Below are 6999 nucleotides of genomic sequence, written 5' to 3'. Positions count from 1 at the left end.
ACACACACACACACGCACGCACGCACACACACACACACACACACACACACACACACACACACACACACACACACACACACACACTCCCGTGTTATGAATTGAAAATGGGGGACCCTGATGTAAACAAGACAAAAGTCTTTCTCTGGTCTGTCTGGTCAATTGTGTGTATTGAGCCGTACTGTATTGTACCCATTCTACAATCTGTTAATACAATTTTCAATCAATCAATCAATCAATCACACACACACACAGCACACACGTGTTGTCCCAGACTAGCAGAAAGGTGGTGCAGGTCATCAGTGCATCCTGACGTTGGTCTTTTCTCCTGCAGGCAGAGAGACGCCAGAGAGAAGAAGCGCAAGATAACTCACCTCACAGAGATGGTGGATATAGGTGAATAATATTAATATCTATTACTGTCTATCTGTCTGTCTGTCTGTCTGTCTGTCTGTCTGTCTGTCTGTCTGTCTGTCTGTCTGTCTGTCTGTCTGTCTGTCTGTCTGTCTGTCTGTCTGTCTGTCTGTCTGTCTGTCTGTCTGTCTGTCTGTCTGTCTGTCTGTCTGTCTCTCTCTCTGTCTGTCTGTCTGTTTGTCTGTCCGTCTGTCTGTCTGTCTGTCCGTCTGTCTGTCTGTCTGTCTGTCTGTCTGTCTGTCTGTCCGTCTGTCTGTCTGTCTGTCTGTCTGTCTGTCTGTCTGTCTGTCTGTCTGTCTGTCTGTCTGTCTGTCTGTCTGTCTGTCTGTCAGGTCTCAAACTCACTCTGAAAATCTCCATGTCTCTGACAGTGAGCTGTGACCCCTGCGACCCCTGCGACCCCTGCGACCTCACTGACCTCCAGTCCACCACTGACCTCCAGGCCCTGGCCCCCTCCTGTGGGTACGGAGCGGAGGAGGCCCCCTACCAGACCGCTCCGGTCCCAGAGTCTCTCCACCTGGACCAGGCCTTCATGGCCTCCCAGATGTCTGACATCACCGCCGATCTGGCCAACGGGATGCAGGGTGCGCCAGGAAGTGAGGTGGCCAACGCTATGATTGACAGGTGGGTGAGAAGGAGGAATGGAGGAATGTGATTGGAGACCGGGCCGTCCAAGTTTGTTCATAATTAGCAGAATGAACACGGTAATAACTGCACATTCCAAATATAAACATAATGGTAACCCTTTATAATGGCCCTCTCTGCAGTAACCTGTGTGTATGTCAAAAGTATAGTTTAGTGATATTCATAGCTGGCTTGATATTAGGAGTGTCAAATAATAAAGCATGTATAGTTAGAAAGCTGCTATTCGCTTTTCAAGAGTAAAAATAACTCAATGTGACTGAAAAGCATACAACAAGCCACATTCAGTACAGTATAATATCCATTCACTTATACAAGAAGCATCACAGACGATGGTAATGTATCTGACAGGTAGAATGTATCTTAACCCTTAACAGGTAGAATGTATCTAACAGGTAGAATGTATCAACATGTTTTCTGTGCATCAACACGTCTTCATTCCTCCTCTCCTCCTCAGGTCCGTGGGCTTGAACCTTCCTCCTTACACCCCGGCCTTTCCTGCTGCTCCTCCCTCCTCCTCCTCCTATCCCTCCCTCCCCACCCCTGACTGCTCGGACGTGTCCCTCCCCCCCCCGCCCTCCGCCCGGACCTCCCCCGCCTCCGGATACCCGTGCGACTACCCGGATCTCTCCTCCCCCTCTGCCACCACCACCCCTCTGCTCCAGCAGACCACCTTCGTCTACCCCCTGCTGACTCCTCCGTCCTCCACCTCCTCCTCCCCGCAGCAGCCCCTCCTCCTCTCGTCCTCCACGACCTACGACCCCGGGGCGCACACGCCCCACGCTCACGAGTCCTACCCCTCCGTCTGTGCGTCTGCGCTGCAGGACGAGCTGTCCGTCCACTCCGAGCTGCTCACTCCTCCCGGGCGGCCGCTGGCCGAGGACGACGGCTCGCCTCTCGCTCAGAACGCCCCAGTGTTCAGCTACCCCCCCGACCCCCCCGACCAGGACCAGCAGCCCGCGCTGTCGGAGCCGCCGCCCTGTCTCCCGTACCCCGCGGCCGTGCCCCCCGCCTCCTTCCCCTCCTTCCCCACCTTTAGCCCCGCCCTCCCGCCCAACGGGTCGTCCAACCACGCCTACTCTGCCCCGCCCGGTCCCGCTCAGACCCAAGCGCCGCCCTTCCCTGCCTCGTACGCTCCCCCGGTGTCGGCCCTTCCTCACCTGCCGTCTTTCCAGACCTCCGCTCCCTCCTTCCAGACCTCCGCTCCCTCCTTCCAGACCTCCGCTCCCTCCTTCCAGACCTCCGCCCCCTCCTTCCAGACCTCCGCTCCCTCCTTCCAGACCTCCGCCCCCTCCTTCCAGACCTCCGCTCCCTCCTTCCAGACCTCCGCCCCCTCCTTCCAGACCACCGCCCCCTCCTTCCAGACCTCCGCCCCCTCCTTCCAGACCTCCGCTCTCTCCTTCCAGAACTCCGCTCCCTCCTTCCAGACCTCTGCCCCCTCCTTCCAGACCTCTGCCCCCTCCTTCCAGACCTCCTCCCCCTCCTTCCAGACCTCTGTCTCCGCTCACTTCCCCCCTCCTCCGTCTCTGCCCAGCCAGCCCCTCCCCCTGACAGCTCACCCCCAGAACCCGGCGTGCGCCGTCTCCTCGTACCACCAGGGGGCTCCGGCCGATCTGGGCGGCTTCCCTCAGTTCAACCCGGGCGCCCCCTATCGGCCGGAGGTGGTACGGCACCACCCTTCTCTCCTCCCCCAGCTGGACCCCTCCTCTGCCGCGCCTCCCCCCGCCCTCTACCACCCCCCCTACTCCTCCTACCCTCTCCATCTGTGCCAGGACCCCCGCGCCTCCTTCCCCCTCCCGCTCGGACATTTGTACAGACAGCACCCGCGTGGCCACGCCCACCCCCACCCCCATCCTCATCCTCACCCCCATCCTCATGCTCACCCCCATCCTCATCCTCACCCCCATCCTCATGCTCACCCCCATCCTCATCCTCATCCTCAGGCCTCCTACCTGGATATGAGCTCCAGAACCATGTTCTGAGAACTGGGAATGCGTCCTTTGATTTAAGAGGAAGGCTGGTTCTAATGGGTCAAGGAGAGCAGAGCTGGACAACAGCACAGCCTATTAGAGAGACCAGCAGGCCAAGGAGAGCAGAGCTGGACAACATCACAGCCTATTAGAGAGACCAGCAGGCCAAGGAGAGCAGAGCTGGACAACATCACAGCCTATTAGAGAGGCTGGAACTGAGGTCATATAGAACTCACGAATAAACCAGACTCCTATGAAATAAAGGACTGTTAGCAGCTATGAAAATACCATGTCGTTCTTTCGACATCAGCAGGTCACTTCTCTATGTATTCTATCAAGGTATCCTGGCTAGTGTCCTGTTCAATGCTGTTCTCTGCTGGGGGGGCAGCATCACTGTTTCGGACAAAAACCGTATAAATAAAATCATTAAAAAGGCTGGCTCAGTGATTGGCCTTCCTCCTGATTCCCTGGAGATCACCATAGCCAAGCGAACCAGGACTAAACTGAACACCATTTTATCTTTTGTAGACCACCCACTGTTTAGTATTTTCGATGCTCTGCGAAGCTCATTTAGTAACAGATTGTTGATGCCTCAATGCTCTACTGAGCGATTGAGAAGGTCCTTTGTACCTGCTGCGGTAAACATTTTTAACGAACACCGATAGCACTGTGATAAGAGGCTCTCCTATTGTGTTGTGTATCCTGTAGTGTATTGTATCATGTAACTGTGTCTTTCATGTTTGTATATATGTATTCGCTCTGGTGGCAAACCATGTTTCCCCTCTGGGATTAAGAAATAAACCATACCATACCATAATGATGATGATGATGATGATGATGATGATGATGATGATGATGATGATGATGATGATGATGATGATGATGATGATGACCATGATGATGTTGATGATAGAATGGTATTGTGATCTAAGTGAGTAATGATTAAGTCAGTATTTCAGGTAAGATCCCAACATTTATTATTTCTTAATAGCGCTTTTAGTGATTTTAGCAGCGGTGAGTAGTACTGACAGTATTGTTAGACAAACAGCAGTGTGTTGTATTGGTTTAGTAGTACTGACTTTAGACAAACGGACCGTTTCAGTTGTTTTGACCACAAGACATCCCTAACAGACAATATACCAGGTTTGATTTGACAAATTACTTGTTATAGTTATTATTAGAATGACATATACTGTGAACTCTCTCATATTCATCTGGGTAACTTTCTTAAAAAAAAATATATATATATATATAAATAAATGTTTTTTTTAATGATTAATAAAGGAATATCTTTATATCTTATCTTATCTTATCTTATTTTATATTATATGATATTATCTTATCTTAATGAATGAATGAATGATCTTTATTGATCTTTAACAATGTTGCTTCCTGGAACACTCAACAAGATTGTAAATAGTCATTTATTTTCAAAGATCCATTCCAGTGTGAAAAATAAACCCATTTCATGATGTCTGACTCTGTGAATGAATTGTATTATTATTATTATTATTATTATTATTATTATTATTATTATTATTATTATTATTATTATTATTATTATTATTATTATTATTATTATTATTATTATTATTATTATTATTATTTATTGGAGCTGTATGGAAACCAATTGGCTGCCGCTCCCTCTAGTGATGAGTACAGGCCATGTTCACATAGAATAGAAAGTGGTGACCTAATGTTTGCATGTCATTTTACATAATATAGTTGGAACTCATTTGTTTTTCCAGTCAAAAAGCACGTCAAAACATTAGCAAGGTAATTTGTCATGGTCTCTGCTACAACGTAGTTTTCAAAATCTCACGTATTACATTAACATAATGATGTCAGTGCATTCAGTGGAAGGCATTTCATAGAGTAGGCGGGTTGGTATTTAGCTACAAACACCTGTACCAAGTAGATGAAAGGTATGTTTATTGTGTCCTATTTGCTCTTACTATTGCTACTGCAGTACTGTAATCATGTTTGTAGTGCTAAGAGTGGGTGCTGAAGGTGATGGGAATGCTGCTCTGTAAGCATCATTGGTCATCAACCATTTTAATTGTTGTCATTTAATATTATACTATTATTGTTGTAACTCCGATATACAGTATGTGTGGTGTATAGAGTAAGCAATGTTTGTATTTAGAGCATAGAAATATGTATTTCTTTTCCATCCTTTTTTCATGCAGCCACAGTGGCATGTGGTTTCATAATTTAAAAGGCTATAATATTATTTCGGGGCTATAAATTGTAAATAAATTATTTAGAATAGAAAAGACTGATTGAAGACAAGCTGCTACCTGACAAAGTGGCTTGTAGAAATGGGATTTGCAAACCACAGCCACAAATGTACCATCATGTTGGCTGGTGTTCATGTTTAGTATGTCTTCTTATTGTCATTCAATTGTACATTTTATTTTCTCAGGTTGATTGAAATCTAGAGTTTTAACAACATCATCTCATCCGTGTTCAGTGAAGGTGCTGGAGATGTATTCCCGGTTTCAAAATATAACGTGGAACTCCACTGAACCTTCCTTCGTGTGGGGCAATACTGCAGGAACCACAACTTGGGTGATTTGCAGCTTCCTTCTTTTCCTCTTTGGGTTCCCTGCATGCATTGCCATTTTTTGGGATCTATTTCAAAGACACAGGAAAGCAACCCCCCTCACCCCCAACGATGTCTTCATGCTAAACCTTACAGTCATGGACCTGGTCTTCTTGTTCTTTCTCCCAATTGGTATAATCAACTATATATGCTGGCACAACCTGTCATTTGAGAACTTCTTCGATTTCCTCTATGCTTTGAACCTCAGTGGACGACCTCTCTTCATGGCCTGCATCTGTCTGGACTGTTACCTGGCTGTGGTTCATCCAATCACCTACCGGATTAGGAAGAGTCTGACTCCTAGGGTTCTGATGGCTGTCTGTGTCTGGGTTGCCACGCTATCTTATGGGATTGCATTTGCACTTCTCCCAGATTTATACACCAGTCCTGTTTGTTGCTGGCCCTACGTAATTACTCTCCCCACTATTGGATTCTGTGATTTCTCTATTCTTCGTACCCTGAAGAGATCTGACCCTGGAGGAAGAGACCTCCACCCCCAGAAGAAGAAGGCTCATCAGATCATCATCAACAGCCTGGTCATGACAGTCATCGCCTACCTTCCTCCACTGCTGACCTACAGTTTTGTGACACTGATTCCAGTATCTATGGGATTGAACCTGATTCTTTTAATGCTTACTATTCCTACAACACTAGGCAGTGCAGTCATGCCGATTCTCTACCTGCAAAATCTGGGTAAACTGGAATGTATGAAGCCCAGATGTTGCAAACCTTAGTGAGTCGTACTGTATATGAAGGACTTCATACATGAAGGCATTCTAACAAAATTAATCTTCAGAAGAATTGTTTTACAAAGTCCTTTTTCCCCAAAACGTAACTTGTTTTATTCATTAGTGTGGGTGACCTGGTGAAGCCAGGTTGCAACCACACTATAGTAATCTATACTCTTTTTATTTATTCTTCTTTATTCCGCACCGTTTGGCTACAAATCGACTTTAAACAGGAACATTTCGGTCCCATTAGGAATGAATGGCAAATTAGAGTGTAGGAGCTGAAATTATTTTTTTACCACCACCTTGGGTAAATTGCGACAGTGATCTCAATTTTGGATGTAGATATAAAAACAACACATCAAAACGACGACACGGCTGTCCCCTCGCTCACAAAAGAAAAATAAATTGAATTGGACATTTCTATCTCAACTGATGACCATTTCTTTGAAAGTTATCCTCCCAATAGACACCAATGGCTAGCCACTCTAAGATAAAGCAGGTTTTATCGCTTTTCCCCCCTTGTGTTCTGATCGTCACCGGGGCCACAATTGTCGACGGAATGCCACAATATCGCACACAACCCTTCACATACCCCTTGAAGTGCTCATCTGAAAGTCACAACGCTTCATCTCTTATCGTT

The sequence above is a fragment of the Notolepis coatsorum genome, assembly GCF_963971535.1.
Source record: "Notolepis coatsorum genome assembly, chromosome: 10".
Taxonomy (NCBI): Eukaryota; Metazoa; Chordata; class Actinopteri; order Aulopiformes; family Paralepididae; genus Notolepis; species Notolepis coatsorum.
The sequence above is the reverse complement of the archived record's forward strand: the minus strand, read 5'-3'. Positions refer to the sequence as shown.